This window comes from Pyrus communis, chromosome 5 (genome assembly GCF_041283825.1).
Source record: "Pyrus communis isolate YQ-2024b chromosome 5, ASM4128382v1, whole genome shotgun sequence".
In the NCBI taxonomy this organism is placed as follows: Eukaryota; Viridiplantae; Streptophyta; class Magnoliopsida; order Rosales; family Rosaceae; genus Pyrus; species Pyrus communis.
The window spans coordinates 14,448,161-14,473,524 of NC_142569.1; the positions used below are offsets into that span (position 1 = coordinate 14,448,161).

Below are 25,364 nucleotides of genomic sequence, written 5' to 3' on the forward strand. Positions count from 1 at the left end.
AATTTCCAATTACAAGTTATGTCTGTACTCATAACTTTCTGTTTACACATAAGCAAGTGTTCTTAACATTTGCAAATAAGAAGGTGCAACTATTTATATTAAAAAATAGTTAGGAGCACATAAATTGACATGTATTTTTATAAATTCAAGAAATTCGTCTCGGTGGTCAAGACATTTGCTACAACTGAGAACAAAAGAAGCTCACACAACAGAGTTGCACATTTCAATGTAGAATGGCTGGCGACATACGCCAAACTAACGTATACAATTACAAAAAAATGGAAACTAGACAAGGCTATAGCTCCAATTAAGAATGCATTACATTATTTGTCGATGTTTACCAATTACATCAATTACTAGGGCCAGTTCTTTGATTTTGATCCGAAAATTAGTACTACTTCAAAGATCCCTAATCTTTTATTGAATAGACCCTTCCATCCACACATCATGCAATACAAGAAGTTTTATGGACTAATTAAATGGCAAAAATAAGGCTCAAAAGGGATCAATCAAAATGCCTTAATTGTACCAACTAATGGGGTTATTTTATAATCATATTTTAGAATACTAATAATTGATCATCTCATTAAAGAAGAAGAGGACGTGGAGCCGATGAAACTCAACATAACACTATCGTGGACATGAGCTGCTTGTTGGTCATGATAACAGTATATAATCTATGGGGGTGTTTAGATTATGAATTAGGTTTCATCTTTAACCGAATTTATAGAATGATGTGCAGTTGCAGTTTATAATCTGACAATATAACATATCAAATATCTAACAAATCACTCTGATTTCTAGATTGTAGCTTTCTTCTCAAATCAAAAAAGAGTAAATTACATAAAACTACCTCAACCATGAGTCGACTCACTCTCATACCTCATGTTTTAAAAATTACAATGTCATACTTTATCTTACAAATTTGTTGTAATGTTAAACCTCCGTCAGTTTTCTGTCAATTACTTTGTTAAATGCTGACGTGACTTGAGACCGACCCCACTTCTTAGTCCAACTAGATTAAAAAAACTAATTAAATATTAAAATTAATTAATAAATCATTTAAGTATATTTATTTAAAAATATGGGACCCATACAAACCCATCACCCCACCAAATTAACCAAACACTCCCCTTTTCATCCACACCAAATTACTCTCTGTAACCAAACACTCCCCACAATCTCCATGCCAATTTCAAACAGAAAAAACCTAATTCCCCCCAAACCCTTACTCTAAATTTGAAATTCTTAATCATCCCCACACAAGGTCCACACCACCACCGCCGTCGCCTACGGCCTCAGTCTCCTCCTTGCCCACAGCCTCCGCTAAGCAGCCCCAGCCTCTGCCGCCAACCAGGAGAAGTGGTACGCGATGAGGAGGGGCGAGCTGAAGTCGAGCCAGTGGGAAGAGGTGGCGATGACCATGGCAGTTAGGTGCGGCTACGAGTACGGCGAGCCGTCGAAATTCACTACGCAGTGCCGCCACAGGATGGAGAAGCTCTGGTAGCGTCACAACGCCGCGAAGAAGCACCTTGGCCAGAGAACCAAGTCCGGCGGTGGCAGCAGAGTTAAAGAGAGGGTGAGAGGCGATGGAGAAGTAGAGGATCAGCACGATCCTGCAGTCACAGCAGAAGATTGTTGACTTCATTACTCCATTAACCGCTTTCGGGTCTCCCAACAAGCTGAGCAGCAGCTGATCATGTGTTCATCCAGCTACTTCGTAACTTATGTTGATTTTCGATTTTAATATATAATAATATGGTTTTTGTGTTTCAAAGTATGTTGTTGAAATGGATTTGTATAGCGAAAGTTGAGCCCCAGATTTAATGTTTGTAGGTGGGTCCCACATTTTTAAAATAAATATACTTAAAATAATTTTAGTATTTAATTAATTTTTTAATTCAATTGGATTTGGAAGTGATACTATCTCAAACTACGTCAGCATTTAATTGAGAAATTAATAGAAAAACTAATATAGATACGATAGTGCAACAAATTTATTAAATGATGTATGACATTGTAATTTTTAAAACATAAAGCATGCAATTGTAGTTCGACCCTTAATTAAGGTAATTTTATGTAATTAATCCAATCTAAACATAAACTTGCCAAGCAACTTTGATTTCTAAACTTGCCAAGCAACTTTGATTTCATAGGACTAGTGGCAGTTTTGAAATATCACAACAAATACAGTACCATTTTTGTCACAAAAAATCAAAACGAAAAAATTGATTAACGACGATCGCTTTTTAACCCAAAACTATTGCCATCTCCGTCGTGTTCTGATTTTCCTCCGAACCGGAAAAGAAAGGCAACCAAATTCCCGTTGTACGTCGTCGTTTTCTAAGGCATCGAAATCTTCATCCTTCGAATTCGTGGTATTCTGATTCTTCTCGGCGCTCCTCAAGCGTATGGCAGCCTGAGCGCGTGGCGCTGTCGATTGATTCCATGGTCTGATCTTCCGCGAATCGCAATCCGACGGTGGCGATGGCGTCGGCGCAGGGCCAGTCAGCGGATTTGGATCTCTTCAATGCGTATTTCCGACGAGCCGATATGGACCTGCAGCATAAGATGACTATGGAATAATTAGGATTGTCGCATACAAGGGAAATGTTCTTGGGTCATGATCGTATCGACAAATAGGTTCTTGAATCTGTATACTTGTTTTGCTGAAGGAACTTCCGTATAAAATGATCACCAGGGGCATATCATGTTAAATATTGCTTACATGAATGCACTTTCTCATTATCTTTTTGTAACACAAGTTTGGATCTGTTCTGTTTATATTAGTTGCTTATATTTGTAACAGCTTATTGCAACCTTCTAGCTCAATATTTTTGAGAGCGGGGAGAAATTCAATTGATGATGTGTATAGCTGTTCAACCACTAATTTAAGGGCTTCAAATTTTTCATTGGCTCCAAGATCTTTGGGAAGTTTCGAAGTGTAGAGCATCCAGAAAGATCGAGTTCCTCGAAACATTTCAACTTACAAATGCTCTTTGGGGTACTTGAAAGCCGTTTCAATAGCGGAGCAAGGAATTTTTTACCAGGTGGGCTAGTTTAAAATTTTAAATCTTTTTAAATAAAGAAGCTTGATACCCTATTTCTTATAGTATCAGCTAGTTTAAAAAATTTCACAAGGTGAGCCAAAAACGTGTTAAAATTAAACAAATTCAAATTTGTACATGTACAAGAAGCGATGAGAAAAATAATGTAAGAAAAAGAGATGATTTGCAAACTGTATTATATAATTGGGTAAAGTACAAAAAAATATCTCAACTATTGACGTCACGACACTTTCATACCTCATCTTTTAAAATTGACAATGTCATACCTTATCTTTAGAATTTGATCCAATGTTATACCTTCCGTTACTTGGCCGTTTACTTTTCAGTTAAATGCTGACGTGGCTTGATTCGGGATCCACTTTCTATTAAAAAATCATTAAAAAATTATTAAAAACTAAAAAAAATTATTTAATATTATTAAAATATTAAAATAATAATAAAAAGTTAAAATAAAAAAAAAACACCATCAGTTCGTCGCTCCCCCCTACCCCCTCCTCTCTCTTCTCCCCATCTTCATTTTCTTCCCCCCACCAGCAAACCCAACAAAAAAAAAAAAAAAATTTGAAAACCCAACAACCCCCCCTGCGGAAGAACAAGAAAGAGAAGGAGGAGGAGGAAGAAGAAGAAGAGGAAAAAAAGGAGGAAGGGAACAAAAAAACAATTCCCCCCCCCGCCGGTCGGCGCGGAAGAAGAAGAAGGGAGAAGGAGGAGGAAGAATAAGAAGAGGAAGAAAAGGAGGAGGAAGAAGAAGAAGAGGAAGGAAAAAAAAAATTTGAAAACCCATCAACACCCCCCCTGCGGAAGAAGAAGAAGGAGAAGGAGAAGGAGGAAGAAGAAGAGGAAAAAAAAGAAGGAAAAAAAAAAATTTGAAAACCATCAACTCCCCTGCGGAAGAAGAAGAAGAAAAAGAAGGAGGAAGAAGAAGAAGAGGAAAAAAAATAAAAAAAATTTGAAACCTCGTAGTTGGAATTCTTTTGAGAGCAGGGAGAAACTCGATTGATGATGGTAGCTCTTCAACCACTGTTGCACTTAAATTTAAGGACTTCAAATGTTCCATTGGCTCCAAGATCTCTGGGAAGTTTTCAAGTTCAGAGCAACTAGAGAGATCGAGTTTCTCGAGATATTTCAACTTACAAATGTGGGTTGGTAGACTCACAAGTCTCTTGAAACCAACCAATGATAATTTAGCTATATCCCTGGGAAGCTCAGAAAACTCGCCAAGAGATGTGCAGCTCGCAATACCCAAAACATTCGAGACTTTCAGCTCACAGTTGTTGCTTGGAAGTTTCTCAAGGTCTTTGCAATGACTTATATTCAAGTAAGAAATATTTTCATTAGACCAAATTGATTAAGGCAACTCCTTTATACCAGTGTCTTGTAATTCTAAGTATTGAATATTTTCTGACATCTCTAGAAGATACTTGAGAGTCATGCAGTATCCAAGCTCAAGACAAGTAAGCTTGTGGAGATGTTGAAAATACGAAGGAATTTCAACCAAACTAAAACAACCGTTGAGATTTATGTTCACAATTTTTAGACTCCCAGAGAGATTTGGAACTTCAATTACATATAAAGAGTACGACATATCGATAACTTGTAAGTTCACAAGTCTTTGTAATAAGAGTAAAGAGACTTATCAAGAATTAATATAGTTAATTTCTACACTTGATTTTATACAAGAACTAAAATAGGCATATAATATAATATACCTGCTCTTTTTTCCAAAGCTTTTTAACTCGGCTAAATTGTATATGAAGCTCAACTAGATTTTCTGGACAAAAAATTGACAGCAAAGATACCAATGGATATCCCAGCCAGTAAAGATAATGAAGAGAATCGGGAGGGTCTAGAGAAGCGGTCATTCCGCCCAATTTAACAATTAGCATTATTAGGTTAGACATCTTTTTGAACTCAGAGCGTTTCAATGGCCTAACTTGAATCTTAGACCAATTAACGAATATGGCTTCAACATTTGGAGTTTCCTAAGAATAAGAAGAAAATTTAAATGTGAATATAAACATGTTAAAATGTAACGCATATTTGGAAAAAAAGTATTTCCGATGGTAATGTGTCTTAGTCTAATTAAATATCCAAGATATTTGGTTCATATTCCAAAGACTCCAAAACACAATAAAAATTCAATTAAATTCATCTTTTAACAATTTGACTTCTTTATTATAAATTAGTTTTATTTTGTTCTGTTATCATCTAAAGTTTGTAATTTTTTTTCCAAAACAAAAAAAAAATGAAAAAAAAATTGAATGCATTTGGCTCTTACCGTGTTACTCTTCAATACACAATAGACATCCTCATTAGTGAACAACCTATTTCGTTTACAGGGATCTTTAATACATTGTTCCTAAACAATTGTCCTTCCCATTTCTTGTAGCAAATCGTGCATCTCTATGGTTTCCCTTCCCTAATCTGAACCAATTGATATGAGAGACATATCAATGAGAATTCTAATTTCGACTGTCACAAAAAATCCAGGAACATCTAACTTTCATTGTACCTTATCCATAGGCCACCCTTTCCAAAAACATGCTATATCCAGAAATATCTCCTTCTCATTTATTTCCAATCTATCATAACTTACTCTCAACACTTTCTAGATACTTTCACTGGAAATCGTTTTAGTTTGTTGAATTCAGAATTCATCTTCCCAATCTTCTTTGCTCTTGCAATTGAAGAACAATGACCCCAGAACTGTAAGAGCCAAAGGAACGCCTCTGGCATAATGCACAACCTTTTCTGCCGACTCCTTATAATTTGTTCTACGAGTAATGTTATTCTTGAAAGCACGCGAACAGAAAAGCTGAAGAGCGTCATCTGGTTTTAATACCTCAACCTTGTAGATATTATCCTCTTCAATAGTTTGCCCAAGTGTGCCCCTATCTCTAGTTGTGATAATGATTATACTTCCATTGCCATATAGAAGATGATCGCCAGCTAAACGTTCCATTTGCATTGAACTACCCACATCATCAAGATCAATGAGGACCTTTGTGCGGCTAAGCCTTTCTCAAACCAAAGTTGATCCTACGGGCACAACTTATTCCTTTAATATCTCCTTAAGAAGTGTTTCTTCCAAGTGATCTAGTCCACTTGCTTGTTATGAGTTCTCCATAACATTCTTAAGAAAACTAGAAGCTTCAAATTTAGAAGAGTGTCTGCGAAATACAGCCTCGGCAAGGGTGGTCTTGCCAATACCACCCAAGCCCCAAATACCGATAGTGATGCAAGCATCATGTGAATGAATGCCTAACAGCAATTCGATCTGCTTGATGTGGCTTTCAATTCCAACAAACCCATTTAAATTGCATGATGATTGGCGACACAATTGTATCCAAATATGATTGACAACCTTTTGAATTAGATTTGCCTCCGTCCTGGCATATAGATATATATGATTAGGTAGAAAAACAATAGTTAGTCTTAAATACGCTTTACCAAATCTTAACACAAATCAAATTGTCACAAGTTTAAATAAAATTTATAATATTATAAAAGTTAAAAGGATGAGTTAGTTACCCGGATTTGAGATTGAACAAGATTTGGAATTTTTCTTTCCGAGCACAAGTGACAAATCAATTCATTGAATTATAGAGTCTCATCCCATTTAGTTTGATTTCATTATAAGATATACAAAATCATTACAACTATCAATCTTACCACCATATTATAGTGAAATCAAACTAAACAAATCTTAATAGTTATCCATTAATAAATATTCAACGGGTTAGTTTGTCACTTCTATTTCCGAGGCTATCGAAAGGTCCTAAGAAAGTCCAGAACTCTGCCTGAATATATGTGCCTTGGCCAAAGTAAGAGAGTCATGATTCCCTTCGAATCCTCATTGTGAGGATCCTAGGGATCAATTAATCCTAACCGCTCACCACATATCCAGCAGCTGAAAATTATTATGCCATGTAGAAAAAATTAAAAATTCAAATGATTTCTTGCTGCATGATGTGTGGTGAGTGGCTATGATTGATTGATCCAGGATCCTCACAATCAAGATCTATAGGGGATCCTGATCCTTTAGCTTTGATCAGCAGACCATCTAATGAAAAAGATCCTCTTTGGATCCTCTTTGTGAGAATCACAGGGATCCTCACATCCTATCCGTTCATCGTACATTGTGCAACTAACTTTCGTTAGATATTGTTTGTGTTTAATTTCAAATAAAAAAATTCAAAATAATTTATGGTCGTACGATATACGATGAACGGATAGGATGTGAAGATTCCTAGGATCCTCACAAAGAGGTTCCATTTGGGATCCAAATCCCAATAAAACTTAATCTTGACAAAGACAGCTAACCTACACCTGGTAGGTCACCATAGCACTCAGGTTATGTCCTTGTTCATTTATTATAGCCCAATATGTCACAGTATCGTACCAAATGTACACGACTCTTCAATTAAATATAAAAGCGACTAAAACATTTGAAAATGAATGAGCGAACCTTGATATAGAAAATACACAGCTCCCAAATTGGCTTCGGTGAACTAAAGTTTAGCTTGATTATGAAAAAAACAAGTGGTGGATTATCCTTATGGTTAAGGAATATCTCTTCAACTCACTATGTCACGCCCCGATCCCGACATACGTCCAGGATCGAGACATGATGTCATCAAGTATCCGTATATCTAACATACCCTGCCTCCGGAATATATACAAAGCATAACTCAAGATTCGAATTACGTAGAAATTTGCGTATACTTTATGGTTGCATCTAACCTCCTCGTTAAATTGCCTACATACCCTAAATAGGGATCAAGCCATTTGTAGTTCACCATTCACTACATTCGAACATTCATCACATAAACCATTATGTCCCAACATAATACCACGATTCAGGCATGCAACATCTCAAGGAACATATTATGAAGCACAATTATATTCTCTAGTCATCTTGCCATTCAGGCACACATATGTTTTCCAACACCATTCAATAATCACAGCAATCAATAACACATACAATACATCAAAATTCAGGGCTAAAGCGACACAGTTCGGCCGAAGCCTACATCTTTGAAGCTGAAATCGAATCCAAGTAACCAATAAGTCAAATGGTGTGATTTCAGACCACTCAATGAAATCCATCAACATCAGGTTCCGGACCACTCAACAGAACCAAAACACCAAGTGGGATTCTGGACTACTCAACAGAATCCAAACCAAGATAAGATTCCAGACCACTCAACGGAATCGCTGAGTATAAGGGATTTCGGACCTCTTAAAGGAATCCGAGTGGATACGATTTCAGACCACTCAATGGAATTGTAGAGTACAATGCATAACGAACCACTCAATGAAACCCAAGCTGGATACGATTTCGGACCACTCAACATAATCGCAGAGCACGAGGGATCCCATACCTCTCAACAAAATCCAGACGAAGCAAAGAACCGGACCACTCAACGAAACCCCAGCGGAACCCAGTTCCGAACCACTCAACGGAATTGAGTGGAAGTTCAAGAAGTATAACAACAGCTCGAAGAAACAAGACATGAATCAAGTTACTTAATTCACAAAGGCTCAACGAAATGAAACAAGCACAAGTACTAAATTCAGAACGGGTCAACAAAGCGAGAAATGAAACAATATCGAAGCAACAAATCCCCATCACAATGGGTTAACGGTCCACTACTAGCCCTCACATTTCACAAGAAATTCAATATGCATTTCCAATACACAAGTCAAATCCACATTTCTAAAAAATCTCCGCCTAGCACTACCTAGGTCCCACCTAGGTGCTAGGCAGTTGGCCACCACCCCGATTAATGCCTAGGCGTTTGAAAATTTAGAAATGACGCCTAGATTTGCTGAGGCGCCAGCCTAGACCGCCCAGACACACCTAGACACCTGCCTAGGTTGCAACTCACTTAGACAAAAAATAGATAACTTTCATTTTGCATTATTTTTTTTAATAATAAATTGTAAGAAACTTGTTGAATACTAAAATGAACACAAATTATATGCTTGTTCCCCATGTTTTCATTATGTTTCAATAGTTCATAATATATATGTCATTCTATTTTGTAATTTATGATGTAATTATATATATTTTAAGTATAAACAGACACTTATTTACAAGAAATATAACAGATTTACTTAAATCCGCCTAGTTCGCCTAGCCGCCCACCTAGACCCTACCTAGCCGCCTAGGCGCTAGGCCCTAGCTCACCACCCGACTAGAGCCTAGCGTCTTTTAGAACCTTGGTCAAATCACATTTCGTAATAATAGATCGATGGCTAATTGTTATAATCACATTTTCAATAGAAAACACATTTATAAAACCAAGTGATATCCACAAAGGATACTAAATACGAAAACAGGTTAATAACTATACCACATATATTAAAGTCACTCACATTTCACCACATCATACCAATCACTATAGTTTCAACATGATAGCTCAATCCATAGCTTGTAACATATCAAAGAATCATGAAGCACAATATTATTCTCAAGCCACATTGATCAACTAATCTAATCATAATAATATAAATCATATCCAACGTCATTGTGAATACGAAAGATTCCTTGAAACAAGAAACCAGAATAACGTGTACAAAATAATATTTTTTGTGTTTATGATTTTGGGGTTACGATCTCTCTCTAATTTGGTCCTCTAATTCTATCTTCGTAGGGTGTAGGTTTGTGGATGAGTTGTTGATCCAAAGGGCCGTCGGGGCTTGATCTAAGGATGAACAGTTGATGAACGGATGAACACTTTCTTCAAGGGCCGTCGGGGCTTGATCTTGAATAATGGTTGTGTGGATTTCTTCAAGGGCTTTTGGGCTTGATCTTGAAGGTTGATGGATGAGCGGATCTTCAAGGGCTTTTGGGCTTAATCTTGAAGAACGATTGGATGTGTGGAGTTGTTGAGGTTGTTGATCCAAAGGGCCGTTGGGGCTTGATCTTAGGATGAACAGTTGATGAACAATGAACACTTTCTTCAAGGGCCGTCGGGGCTTGATCTTGAGTTGGTGGAAGTTCTTCAAGGGCCGTTGGGGCTTGATCTTGAAGGAGGATTTGACAAAGAAACGAAGAGTGCTTTCTTGATCCTTCGGGATTTTCTTGAGAGCTTTAGAACTTTAAGGCTTCAAGGTTTTGGTGTGTAGAGAAATGTATTTGTGAATTGGTTTTGGTGTGTGTTGGCTTTTCTTGGGAATGCTTTAGAACTTTAAGGCTTCAAGGTTTTGGTGTGTAGAGAAATGTATTTGTGAATTGGTTTTGGTGTGTGTTGGTTTTTCTTGGGAATTTGGATGGTTGGAAGCTTTGGAGTTTCAAAGCTTCAAGGATTTGGGGAATTCTCTTCCAATTTGGGAGTAGAGAAATGTATTTATGAATTGGTTGATGCTTGATACCTTGATGGAGAAGCCTATTTATAGGCTTTGAGAATGAATCACCACCACAAAATATTTTTTTTCCTTTCCAAGCACCATTGCCTAATTTTCCCACTTAATGCAATATTGAAATTGAAGTGGTGTAACTTATGGCCTAATTTCCCACTTAATACCATTTTAAACTTGAAGTGGTCTAACTTATGGCATAATTTCCCACTTAATGCAATATTGAAATTGAAGTGGTGTAACTTATGGCCTAATTTCCCACTTAATACCATTTTAAACTTGAAGTGGTCTAACTTATGGCCTAATTTTCCACTTAACACCATTTTAAACTTGAAATGTGTATGCTTTGTCATTGCCCAAATGAGAAAAACTTGCTTTGATCCGTAATGGATTGAAGTGTGCTTGCCTTGTCATTGCCCAACATGAGAAGAAAAACTTGTTTTGATCCTCAATGGATTGAAATGTACTTGCCTTGTCATTGCCCAAAATGAGAAGAAAAACTTGTTTAATCCTTCAAGGGTATTTCTTCCTATTTTGTTGAGTCACACGCCATGTGTACAATTTGTACAACACGTGGCGTATGCCATGTATGCCTTGACACATCAAAACTTTAATGCATTGGTGAACATTTGTTTTACTGAAATTTCGATGTCTACAAATGCCCCCACTTCAAGGCGCGTCGTAGACATGTGCTTGTCACGTGTAGAAGATGTGTTTTGAAGTCCCTTAATGTAGATGTCAACCCAAGGGCCGTCGAGGCTTGATCTTGAATTGGGCTGTAAATTTCTTCAAGGGCCATTGAGGCTTGATCTTGAGTTCGACTGGAAGATTTTCTGGTTTCCTCCAATCGTTGATTTTCCACAGGCTTAGTCTTGAACTGGGCTGGAAATTTCTTCAAGGACCATTGAGGCTTGATCTTGAGTTCGACTTGAAGATTTTCTGGTTTCCTCCAATCGTTGATTTTCCACAGGCTTAGTCTTGAACTGGGCTGGAAATTTCTTCAAGGGCCATCGAGGCTTGATCTTGAGTTCGACTGGAAGATTTTCTGGTTTCCTCCAATCGTTGATTTTCCTTTGTGCTACTCTTGAACTGGGCAGCAGGATTCTTTTGGTCTCCCCCGAAGGTCTGAGCTTTACTCCTTTTTTTCTGTTTCTTTGTTCAATCTCTCCAATTCGTATTGAAGAGGGTTAGAGGATAGCTCAGCATATGCAGTTGTTGCTTGTCTCCACATGCTTTAATGTATCATTTTCACTTGCCTTACTTGCTCCCCTTTGCAGAAGTGGTCCATTCTCTGGAAGTGTATCAACCGTCGAAGATGACTACTCGAGAGCAACGCTAGGTAAGCAACCAGGGAATAGATTCCAGGCAGTCGGTTCCAGATCGGAAGACTGACTCCAAGTGCCGGCTGATTGCTTCTTTCACTTTGCCATGCGAGTAAGAACAAGGACAAAGAAAAAAAACAGGGAAATAGCATGATATGAGATACTTTTGCTTTTGACCTTGATGATATGAGATACCTTTGCTTTTGAAGAAGCGGCGAATGGATCAGCACATGTATTTGTTGTGCTTGTCTCCATATGCTTCAATCTACCGTTTCCTCCTGGGTCATCTGTACTCCAGGCATCTGGTATCTTCTTTGGGGAAGAAGAAAAAATTGAGTATTTCAAAAGGCTTTGCTGGGAGTGCGCCCTCAGAGGTGAGGAAGAGTTGGGCATTTTTTTTTTTTTTTTTTTGCAGGTCTGCCTTGCCATAAAAGATGAAGGTTGACATATATAGGGATTTCCCAATAGTAAGTGGTGGTACTGTTCCTTTACCATTGTCGACAACTGTTGGGTAATTGAACAGTAAGATTCACGAGTTCTCAACTTTGTCAGAAATCTTTGACAAAGTTGCCTGTGATTTCTGCAAAGCTGGGGTTGCATATGAAGGGTGATGACAAATCTGGAATAGCCTAGCTTTTGAAATTCAGAGAGTGATGACTCTTCGATCCTTGAATAAGTGGCCTAGCTTTTGAGGTTCGGAGGGTGTTACCTCTTTGATTTCTGAACAAACGCTTCTTCGATTTTTGAGCAAGCGTCTCTTCGATTTCTGAACAAATGCTTCTTCGATTTTTTAACAAGCGCCTCTTTGATTTCTGAATGGCAAACAGTAGTACGGATGCGGCTTTGTCAGAGATCTTTTGACAAAGTTGCACGTGTTTTCTGAAAAACCGAGAAAGCGTCGCCTAACTTACGCCTTTTATCTGGCTTTTGAGATTTTGAAGAGTGGTGTCTTTTCCATTTTTGAATCGGTGGTCGTGTCGCCTCTCCTCTTTATAGAGGTATCGATTACCTCCAACATCCACATCTTGAAGGTTGCTCATTCCTGAAAATCATCTCCGGTGTATTTTGTTTTAACAGCTCCTTGAGATTTTTCTCCATCCGACCCTTCTCTTTTAACACCTTTGAAAAATGGCCGACCCATCTAACATTTGCTTAGATTTGAGTCTCAGCAGTGCGCTGCGTCAGGGTAAGGTATGGTGCCCGTCTTTTTTATCTTCTAATGGCCCTCTTACAGGTGAAGACTCCGTGATGACGGATGCAACAACAGCTACGATAGTAGCTAGGAACCTCCTTACTCCCAAAGATAGTAGGCTGCTTTCAGGACGGTCCGATGAGTTGGCCGTTCAAGAGTCCTTAGCTCTCAGCGTTCAGTGTGCGGGCTCTGTGTCCAACATGGGCCAAAGCCTACTTGCTCGCTCCCGTCAAGTTGAATCGTTGATGGCAGAGGTGGAAAATCTCAAGCAAGAGATCAAACAGCTTAAGCACGAGAATAAAAGTTTGCACGTGCTTGCAAATAACTATTCGACGGGCATGAAGAGGAAGCTTGATGAGCTGCAAGAATCTGAAGGTCGAATTCAAAGTGACCGTCAAAGGCTTGCGACTTATCTCCAGAGGCACTTTTTTCCTGGGTCATCTAGCGTTCCACCCAGTATTGAGGCCTCGAATGCTCTATCTTCAATGCCTCCCGCTCCGATGCCTTCTGCTCCGATGCCTTCCGCTTCTAGAGTTTTGCCACGTAGTAGTGCTTCACGTGAACAACCTTTGTGAAAGCTCCATCTTTTTTTTTTTGATGATGTAATAAAATTGACTTTCTTTAATGAAACATTTATTTATTTATTTTGATGTGACTGTACTTGAATTTTTGAAGTTTCAAGTTGCCTACGTACCCTTGGTTGAGGAGGGATCAAGTCATGACGTAGTTCAAATGAGTGATGGTTTTTTTTTTTTTTTTTTTGATGATTTTGCCGTACACAGTTTATGCTCTTGCGGGCCAGGAGCGTGGTGCGTTTGCTTTAGGGGTAGTAGCACTTCAAAAATCTGCCGTTGATGGGGCCGATCTTCAACCTGTCTTCTGCCATGATTAAGTAGGCGCCATTGGTGTAGATCTCTTGTATTACGTAGGGTCCATCCCACTTTGATGTGAACTTACTTTTTGTCTTATGAGTTGTAATGATAGGCATACGCAATGCCAGCATGAGATCTCCGGCTTGGAAAGACCTTGGGCGGACTTTCTTGTTGAATGCCTTGGATAACCGTGCTTGGTAGCATTCCAAGTGTTGTTGAGCTTCGAGCCTTCTCTCATCCAGCGCTTCCAACTCCTGAAGGCGCAACTTTGCATTTTCTTCATCAGTCGAGCCTTCTTGTATAGCCATCCTTAGTGAGGGAATTTGACTTTCGAGCGGTAGAACAACTTCTACGCCATATACGAGAGAATAAGGTGTAGCTTGGGTAGGAGTCCTATGTGTAGTCCTATATGCCCAAAGTGCTTCACTTATTCTTTCATGCCAATCTCTCTTTGTTCGGCCGATTACCTTTTTCAGGAAGTTGCACAGCGTCTTGTTGAATGCTTCCGCGAGGCCGTTAGCCGGAGCATGATACATGGAAGACTTGTGCTGCTTGAACTTGTATTTGTCGCAAAGCTCGTCCACGAGTCGGTTGGAGAACTGCTTTCCGTTGTCAGTGATAATGTAGCGAGGCACCCCATATCGGTGGATGATATGCTCCTTGATGAAACGAACAACATTTTCCTTTTTTACTTCCCTTAAAGGGATGGCTTCAGCCCACTTGGAGAAGTAATCTGTTGCAGCTAGGATGTAAGCTTCCCCTGCAGATGACTTTGGCGTAATTGGTCCTACAACGTCCAATCCCCATGCGTCGAACGGCCATGAAGCAACTATAGGATGTAATGGTTCAGGCGGTTGATGTATGAAGTTGGCGTGGAATTGGCAGGCTTGGCACCTTTTGGCGTGTTCCAGGCAGTCCTTCACCATGCTCGGCCAATAGTAACCCATTCTTTTAAGTCGGAAATGTAGCTTTGGTCCAGACTGATGTGCCCCACACACACCTGAATGTGCTTCTTCCATGGCTAGATTAACTTCTTCCTCACCTAGGCATCTCAGGAGCACTCCTTCAAAAGAGCGTCGATAGAGTGTTCCTTTGTAGTAAAGGAAGCGAGGTGCTCGTCGACGTATTTCGGAACGGTGTCTGAGATCATCTGGAAGCTTTCCATGCTCTAAGTAGTCGATCAGCGGTTGTCTCCACTCTTCAGCATCGACTGAAAGTACTGAGATGACATTTGTATCATCTAGTGACATTTCATTAACGAGCGGAATCACCCATCTTTGGCAAACTGGCACGTCTGCAACTTCATCTTTTCCTAGTGTCATACTCGAGGCTAGATTGGCGAGAGCGTCTGCCATTTGATTTTCCTTTCTTGGCACATGTTCTAGTGTCACAACTTCGAACTTTTGTAGCAGTTGGGTCGCTAGCCGGAAGTATGGGACGATATCATCTTTCCTCACCTCATATTCAGTTAAGAGTTGATTGATTATGAGCTTGGAATCGCCATATACCTCAAGAGCTGTGATTTCCATGTTGATCGCCATTTGGAGCCCGATGATCAATGCTTGGTACTCAGCAACATTGTTGGAGCATAGCTCATTCAGTTGGAAGGAGTAACGTAGTATTTGCCTTTGTGGCGACATGAATACTACTCCTGCCCCCGTTCCGTCTGCTCGTGCGGATCCGTCGAAGAACATCGTCCATGTTGGGAAGATGTCGATGTAGAACACCTCCTCGTCAGGCAAGTCGTCTGAGATTTTCCAATCAGCCGGGATTGGATGATCGGCAAGGAAGTCTGCTAGCGCTTGTCCCTTGACGGCTTTAGCTGGGACGTAGATGATCTCATATTGATTAAGAAGCAAAGCCCATTTAGCGAGTCGCCCTGTCAAGACTGGCTTAGTCATAACGTATTTGACAGGGTCGGCTTTAGCAACCAAGTGGATGGTGTAAGCATGCATGTAATGTCTGAGTTTCTGAATGGCAAACACCAAAGCGAGGCACATCTTTTCTATTGGGGAATAGTTCGACTCAGAGCCGGTGAGAGTTCGACTGAGGTAGTAAGTGCTTCTTCTTTTTGGGATTCATTCTCTTGCGCCAAGAGTGCTCTGATTGAACTTTCCTGAGCAGCAATATACAATATGAGTGGTTTCCCGGGCACAGGTGCCCCCAGGACAGGTGGACTTGACAAATATTTCTTTATGCTTTCAAAAGCATTATGGCATGCTTTGTCCCATACGAATGGAACATCTTTCTTCATAAGGCGACTAAACGGTTGACAACGCCCTGCGAGGTTGGAGATGAAGCGTCTGATGAAGGCTAGCCGTCCTTGTAGACTTTTCGGCTCGTGCAGGTTTCTTGGCTCGGGTAGACAAGGTGCGTTTAGTGCCGTTTGCAGTTTCAGCTCGTGCAGGCAATGAGCGTTTTGGTGCCTTCTGCAGTTTCAGCTCGTGCAGGCAATGAGCGTTTGGTGCCATTTGCAGTTTCAACTCGTGCAGGCAAGGAGCGTTTGGTGCCGCTTGCAGTTTCAACTCGTGCAGGCAAGGAGCAATTGATGTCGCCTTTTGTGCTCGTGCAAACCAGGAGTGTTGGTTGTCGCCTTTTAGGCTCGTGCGAACGAGGAGTTTTTGGTTGTTGTTGTGGATTTGTCAAGCGATCTGGGAGAGGCGTTCCTCACAATCTTCATAGGAAGGAGCCTTGACCGAGTAATTGAAAAAGTCTTCTGGGAAGAGGTCGCACATTGTGATGGGGATGGACGATCTTTGTGTTGAAATTTCATTATCTTCAACACTTTCACATTGTTCTGGAGGTTGACAAGAGCTGTTTTGCCCCATTTTCGACTGATAAACTTGTGGACAAGATGGTTGCTGCTTGTCCAATTTCTTCGAAGCGATCTTCGAACTGCATTCCTCACAATCTTCATAGCAAGGAGCCTTGATCGAGTAATTGAAGACGTCTTCGAGGAAGAAAAGATCCCGCATGAACGATCTTTGTGTTGTAATTTCATCATCCTCAACATTTTCATGTAGCTTTGAAGGTTGACAGTAGCTGCTTTGCCCCCTTTCTGATTGGTGCACTTGTGGAGAAGACATATGTTTCTCGTGCAGTTTCTTCGGAGTGACATGAGTCCATCCTTCAATTTCACTTGACTTAGAGCATGCCCCCAACAGTCGAGGTGAAGACTTTGAGTCGAAAGAGCCAGAAGTGACATCTTTCTTAGGGATTTCATCTTCAGTGTCGTCCTCTTGGGTTTGTTGGCATGAAGATTTGCCAGTGTGGACGATGATGCGCCTCCTTACTTTCAGTGGTCATTTTGTGTCGACCTCTAGGATTGTTTGGCGCTTCATCCTTGAAGGAATCAAGCTTCGAACGTCGCCTTTTTCTGCTAACCCATCGAACTTTTCTTCCTTTGGTGTTGTCTTCCTCTTTCCAAAAGGCTTCTCATTATCTTCAAATCTTTCCGAAGCTAATCGTCGCAGAGGAGAGATAGCTGTGTTGCTTTGTTTCTTAGGCTTTAACAACCTTTCAAAAACAGAGCTTTGGGATGTTGGCGCGTTAAGCCTCTTGAAGACAGAGGTTCGGCCTTGACTACCAATGCGATTAAGCACTGAAATTCTAGAGCTTGAATGGCTCATCCTATCGAAGACCGACGTCCGAGGGGCGGGTTTAGGCTCTTTTTGGTCTTGTTCAATGCTCACGCTGATGTGTTGAGCGCTAGCTTTCTTCACTTTGCTTGAAATCTTCACGGGTTTATTTGGTGTGAAACCAAGTCCAGCTTTGTTGTTGTCAACTCCGTAATCATGCTCCTTCAACTTCTTTTGAGTCTCGGTGAGGTCACGATCTTTGTCATTGACTGGTGTTTGAAACCTTCTTTCCAAGATTTGAAGAGGAAGCAAAGTCATGCCTAGCCTTTGACATGAGTTCGTAGGCATTTGGGTTAAAGCCTTCTTCGGTCTTCTTAGTTGGAAGAGAGCTTGGTTTCATTTTGAGGCCATGTTGTGCCTCCAGACGGTTGATGAATCTAGCGGTTTGCAAGTTTTTCTCCTCTGCAGTCCGTGTGAGCTTTGCGATTACTTCATTCATCTGAGCTAGCTGCTCTTCGATTGAAGTTACTCCAGTGGTCATGACTTGCATGGTTGTACTGCCGCTCGAATCAGCGTCGGAGAGTAGGGACTCTGAGTATTTCCTCAGGCTTTCCCCTCTTGATGCCTTTAGCGAGGCTAGGGTGATCACAGGCTCGTGCCTCAGGTGCTCTTGTTCCTTTGACAGAGTTAATGCAGGGGCGGAAGCCGCGGCAAAAAGAGCTCTTGCCTTACTTCGGGTTATGGTGCCCGAAATTTCACCACTTGCGGCGATGATGTTCTTGTTCTTTGCTTTGATTGCAGGAACAACTTGATCCTTTCTTGATGCCATTTGCGTTTTTCGATGATTTGAGGATAGAGATGAAAGGTAGAGATGTCCCACTGGGCGTGCCAAATTTGTGAACACGAAAGATTCCTTGAAACAAGAAACCAGAATAACGTGTACAAAATAATATTTTTTGTGTTTATGATTTTGGGGTTACGATCTCTCTCTAATTTGGTCCTCTGATTCTATCTTCGTAGGGTGTAGGTTTGTGGATGAGTTGTTGATCCAAAGGGCCGTCAGGGCTTGATCTAAGGATGAACAGTTGATGAACGGATGAACACTTTCTTCAAGGGCCGTCGAGGCTTGATCTTGAATAATGGTTGTGTGGATTTCTTCAAGGGCTTTTGGGCTTGATCTTGAAGGTTGATGGATGAGCGGATCTTCAAGGGCTTTTGGGCTTAATCTTGAAGAACAATTGGATGTGTGGATTTGTTGAGGTTGTTGATCCAAAGGGTTGTTGAGGCTTGATCTTAGGATGAACAGTTGATGAACAATGAACACTTTCTTCAAGGGCCGTCAGGGTTTGATCTTGAGTTGGTGGAAGTTCTTCAAGGGCCGTTGGGGCTTGATCTTGAAGGAAGATTTGACGAAGAAACGAAGAGTGCTTTCTTGATCCTTCGGGATTTTCTTGAGAGCTTTAGAACTTTAAGGCTTCAAGGTTTTGGTGTGTAGAGAAATGTATTTGTGAATTGGTTTTGGTGTGTGTTGGCTTTTCTTGGGAATTTGGATGGTTGGAAGCTTTGGAGTTTCAAAGCTTCAAGGATTTGGGGAATTCTCTTCCAATTTGGGAGTAGAGAAATGTATTTGTGAATTGGTTGATGCTTGATACCTTGATGGAGAAGCCTATTTATAGGCTTTGAGAATGAATCACCACCACAAAATATTTTTTTTCCTTTCCAAGCACCATTGCCTAATTTTCCCACTTAATGCAATATTGAAATTGAACGCACACAAATTAAACCCTCTTTTCGTCAAATTGTAGTATAAGTATAAGTAGGGATCGTTCTGGACCGGGGATTAGGAGGGATTGTTAATCACTTGGATTTGACTCAAAAACATAAAAACAAAGTTAAAAACGTTCACAAAGACTCAAAGGACTCAAAACAAGTTCAAAAGACTCAAAACTGCCTAAAAACACTAACTAGGCAGTTTCTGACCTTAAACCCAATGTTGGACGAATTTAAGATTATGGCTTGATTCAAACGTAAAAACACAATATAAAACACTAAACTAGACTCAAAGAATGTAAAACTAAACACTTAAAACACTCAAACAAACCAAAAGACTCAAACATCACCCAAAACACTTAAAACTGCCTTAAAATCACTTTCTGGGCAGTTTTGAGCACTTTGGTGAATTTTGGACGAATTTGGGAAATAAATTGATTCAAACACTTAGAAACATAAACTAAGACTCAAAGAATGCAAAACTAAACTTTAAAACACTAAAACAAACTAAAAGACTCAAACATCACCCAAAACACTCAAAACTGCCTTAAAATCACTTTCGGGGCAGTTTTGGGCACTTTGGTGAATTTTGGACGAATTTGGGAAATAAATTGATTCAAACACTTAAAAACACAAACTAAGATACTTTCTAACTAAATTGGACAATAAAGTAAAGGGGGATTTGGTTTTTGAACGAAATTAACTAAATGCACAGATTGTAAGTAAAAACAGATAGTAAAGATGAAATTGATGGAATTGAATGGATGGGAACCTAGCTAAGTGAATGCATGTGCAAAACAGCTAGGATGGCTGAAATTGTAAGGGGAATGCATGTGCAATGTTGGAAATCTGATGGGAGAAAGGTGGATGCATGTGTTGGCTGATTTAAAGAATGTGAGGGAATGATGAAAGGGGAAACATGACAGCTAGGTTATGATGATGAGTGCATGTGGCTGATTTATGAAGAGTGAAAGCATGTGGCTGCAAGGTGTGAATGATTATGGGTGCATGTGGCTGCAATGGATTAGGAATCCTTCAATTTCGTCCATTCCTTTTGCACCAAACATAAGCTATCCATTCCAAGTCCAATTTTGCTCCAAAATGCTCCAAAATGCATCTTTTTGCTTCCTTAGCCATATGAACCTAAAAACACACGAAAATAGCTTAAAGTACTAAAATAACTAAAGAAACATAACGTAAATGCACGAGAACAAGCCATTTAAGTCGCATGAATATGCTCCTATCAAATACCCCCACACTTATCTTTTGCTAGTCCTCGAGCAAAACAAAACAACAAAAGAACACGAAACTAGACAAAACGAACAAAACACCACCTACACCTTCCAACAATCGTCTTACGGATTTCCAATGCACATGACAAGTTAAAAATCATTATTCCCACAGATTTTAGCCATCTTTACACTTAAATACATTCTTAATCATAGTCACCACATACTAGTTCACGATTAAGCATTTAAAACCATGATTTGAATGTAGTAACATGCCTTAGAGAATTTCCTCAATTCCTTACTAGAATGCACTCTATTTTCACACAGATTTTCTGACTACACACCCTACACTAGTTATATGTGAGAGATTGATGTGAACATGAAAGACTAGTATCTCACATATGTTATAACAAAGAAAGCATTTTCTGGATTTACGATAATGACATGAATATGATCTCATGAATGGAATGCTACTACTTAGAATGAGAACCAGTGATTCCATAAGCTCATACCAAATTCAAACTCCACAAATTGAATACATAACATCAAGATAGAAGTTGAGGGTTGTAACGGGGCTAAGGGTAATGGTTTAACAAAGAAAGGTAAAGTAAAACAAAGGTTCTTAAAGCAATAGTGAGCAAAGTATTGAATTAGGCACTTAGAATTCCCTTTAGAACGCAGAAGTCAACTTTGAACACCCAAGGGGAAGTCACACAAAACTTAGGGCCATATTCAAACTTTTTGGGCCCTTTCTTCAACAATCACACTTGTGAGTCCATTCTCACTTATTTTCACTCTTTTTCTTTCTTTTCTTCTTCTTTTTCTCACTTTTTTTTTTCTTTTTCCCGTGCCTCCTTTAAGACTTAGGCACATACACACAAAAATCCCTTCCCCCACACTTATTTTTTGCAACATATTAATCAAAAGGAATTCATTTAAGTCATGCTCACTATACTTCAAGAACAAGGGTATAGGAAAGTCCTACTCTAGGCTAGGTAAGGGGTGATGTGGTTAACAAAGAAAATAGGCTGAAAAGGCTCAAAAGGGTTAAAACTTACAACAAATAAGAAATATGAAAAGGGATAGGCTTTTTGGCTTTGGCTTGACTAACAACTTCATCTTATTGTATGTTATGCAAACAATATCATGCTTTGAATGAAACGGATATAAGTTCTAGCATTTAGTTCTATTATGATATAATTGCATTCTAAGTAGCAACCAAGCAAGGAATAATGAGATCATGCAACAACTTTAGAAAACAAAGAATCACAGAAAATAACTCTCCAAAGAAGGTAATAGCTCGAGTCTCACAGGGTTGTAGCGTTTGTTTGAGTTCCTTCCTTCAAGCATGTTACAAAAACGAATTTTTCTTTTATGATTGCATGTGAAGTCATACATTATAACCATAACCAAGCATATACCAAGAGTAAATCAAACTTTTCTCCATGTTTATAACTCTTTTTAACAGTCATGCAATTACAAACCAAATCCTTATCATTGTGTTGGAAGGTACCCTAAGACACAAACACACAAAAACGACTCAAAACACTCTTTTTAGGCTTTTCAAAACATGTTTTTCAAATTTTTATGTGATTTTCGGAGTTATAAAAACAAAACATAATAAAACACTCTAAAACAACTTAAAAACACCTTAAAACAGCAAGGAACAACATTTGAAGTTATGGGTGATAAAATCCCACGAATTTGCATTAACAACATTAGTTACCCCCCCCCACTTAAATCAAACATTGTCCTCAATGTTTTAAGCATAGATTCACACAAAGCATAAGTAAACACACAAAAAGCACTTAAACATATTAAACATGGCAGAATGTAATTAACAAAGAGAAGAGTTTAGGGACGCAAATCTGGTTATGGAGTGTAAATTCCCTCTTCTCCTTGGTGATTGCATTGAGGCTTTGATCTTTGTGATTCCACAGGCTCATTCTTGAACTGGTTTCCTCCCATCGTTGATTTTCCTTTGTGCTACTCTTGAACTGGGCAGCAGGATTCTTTTGGTCTCCCCCGGAGGTCTGAGCTTTCCCCTTTTATCTGTTTCTTTGTTCAATCTTTGCAGGAGTGGTCCCTTCTCTGGAAGTGTATCAACCGTTGAAGATGACTACTCGAGAGCAACGCTAGGTAAGCAATCAGGAATAAATTCCAGGCAGTCGGATCCAGATCGGAACACTGACTCCAAGTGCCGGCTGATTGCTTCTTTCACTTTGCCATGCGAGTAAGAACAAGGACAAAGAAAAAGACAGGGAAAGAGCATGATATGAGATACTTTTGCTTTTGACCTTGATGATATGAGATACCTTTGCTTTTGAAGAAGCGGTGAACGAATCAGCACACTTCAATCCGCCATTTCCTCCTGGGTCATCTGTACTCCAGGCATCTGGTATCATCTTTGGGGAAGAAGAAAGAATTGAGTATTTCGAAAGGCTTTGCTGGGAGTGCACCCTCAGAGGTGAGGGAGAGTTGGGCATTTTCTTCAGGTTTGCCTTGCCATAAAAGACGAAGGTCGACATATATAGAGATAATATCAAGTGGTGGTATTGTTCTTTTACCCGTGTCGACAAACGTCTCTTCGATTTCTGAACGGACGCCTCTTCGATTTCTGCACGACGCCCCTTCGATTTCTGAACGACACGTAGTAGTGTGTACGCGGCTCTGTCTGAGCTCTTTTGACAAAGTCGCACGCGTTTTCTGAAAAGCAGAGAAAGCGTCGCCGAAATTTACGCTTGTCGGCAAAAGTGTAGCTGCGATGATGACCTCCACGTGAACTTTTGACAAATTTGAACGCGTTTTCTGAAAAGCCGAGAACGCGTCGCTTAACTTACGCCGGAAATTCCGGCTTTTTGAATCGGTGGACGCGTCGCCTTGGCTTTTTATAGAGCTATCGATCACCACAACAAACACACTCTGAAGATTGCCCATTCTTGAAAATCGAGTCCGGCCCTTTGAGAATTAACTCCATCCACCCCATCTCTTTGAACACTTTTGAAAAAATGGCAAACCCATCGAACCTTAGCTTAGAATTGAGTCTCAGCAGTGATACGGGCGCGCCCCGTCAAGGTAATGTATGGCGTCCTTCTTTTTTATCTTCTAACGGTCCTCTCACAGGTGAAGACTCCGTGATGCAGGACGCCACAACAGCTACAATAGTAGCTAGAAACCTCCTTACTCCAAAAGATAGTAGGCTGCTGTCAGGACGGTCCGATGAGTTGGCCGTTCAAGAGTCCCTCACACTTAGTGTTCAGTGTGCGAGTTCTGTGTCCAACATGGGCCAACGCCTGCTTGCCCGCTCCCGTCAGGTGGAATCATTGATGGCGGAGGTGGAAAGTCTTAAGCAAGAAATCAAACTGCTTAAGTACGAGAATAGAAGTTTGCATGTGCTGGCAAACAACTATTCGACGGGCATGAAGAGGAAGCTTGATGAGCTGCAAGAATCCAATGGTCGTATGCAAAGTGACCGTCAAAGTGACCGTCAAAGGCTTGCGGCTTACTTCCAGAGGCATATTTTTCCTGGGTCATCCAGCGCTTGGCCAAGTATTGAGGCCTGGAATGCTCTAGCTCCGATGGCTTCCGCTCCGATGCCTTCTGCTTCTATGCCTTCCGCTTCTATGCCTTCCGCTTCAAGAGTATTGCCACGTAGTGGGGCTTCAAACAAACAACCTCTGTGAAGGCTACATCTGCTTTATTTTTTTTTTTTTTTTTTTTTTTTTTTTTTTTTTTCTTTTTCAATCGGCATGGAATTTATCTTTGAATGGGCGGTGATACTTGAAATGATCCGGTAATGGTTTAAATTCAAGATTGGATGCCTGAATCATTAACAACATGTTAGTATAAAAGAAAATTGAAATTGGATGAGGTGGCTTACTTATGTGCTCCGACATGAACTCAAGGATAAACACATCTTCTTTGAACATTTCAGGAACTTTGCCCTTGGACAGATTTGATGTGAGGATTGGTCCTTGTCTTGTGTCATAAAATTCAACTTCTTTGGGGTTGTTTGCCTCAAGACCGTCCTCTTTGATGAATTCATGATATTCCCTACTTTGCACCTTTGAAAGTGCTTCCAAGATGTCTTTTTCACTTTCTTCTTCCTTGGAATTCATGAACCTGCAAGGAATAGGGATATTAGGTGGAATGGGGTTAGAACTAATTAAATTTGGAACAACCTTACTTGAATTAGATGGCGTAGGAGCAATAGGTGCCTCCGACAAAGGTGTTTCCACCCTTTCCGTGGGGGTGTATTCCTCTTCCTTGTGATTTGATTTTGATGGTTGAGGGTCCGTTCCAACCTCCTTTTCACTTCTCAACATGAAAGCATTGGCGGTTTCAAATTCTCCCTTCGGATTTGCAATGGTTGAACTAGGAAGTTCGCCTTGGTCGCAAATTTGTTCTACAAACTCCGCTATCTGCCCAATTTGCTTTTCCATGTAGTCCAACCTTTTGTCTTGATTTTCCCTCTCTTTGTTTTGAAGTTGGACTCCCTGCGTCAAAGTAGTAAGTAATTGAAAAATCTTATCATTATCACTTGAATTACCTACATCGCTTTGGGCAGGTTGTGGTGGCTGCATAGGCGTTGAATAGAACTCCTCATATGGCTGCCAATATCCTTCTTGTTGAACATGTTGAGGTTCCCACCACATAGAGTTTGAATGATCACTCCAATCCGAATTGTAAGTATTGGAAAACCCATCATTCCTTGAAAATGTACCAACGCTTTGCATTTGGGACTTTTCCATGAGCTGTGACAAAAGAGAAGCATTATCTAGTGCCATGTTGTGCTTCTCTAGTACTTAAAATCGACAAACAAAATACAAATCAAAAACTAAAACTGAAATACATAACAGAAACTAAAACTAAAACTAATAAGAAAACGAAAATAACAATCCAAAGGATTAGCAAAGTTGCTAATCCCCGGCAACGGCGCCAAAATTTGATGCGTGAATTAAACGCACA

General features: G+C 40.0%; 1 protein-coding gene and 1 pseudogene across 2 annotated transcripts in view; one reads left to right on the forward strand and one right to left on the reverse strand.

The window, feature by feature from the left end:
- Window positions 1-25,364, forward strand: part of LOC137726251 (uncharacterized) — a 98,535-nt gene that overhangs the window by 12,576 nt on the left and 60,595 nt on the right. The gene's annotated exons all lie outside the window — the stretch shown is intronic.
- LOC148696843 (uncharacterized) lies at window positions 2,361-6,030 on the reverse strand (annotated as a pseudogene).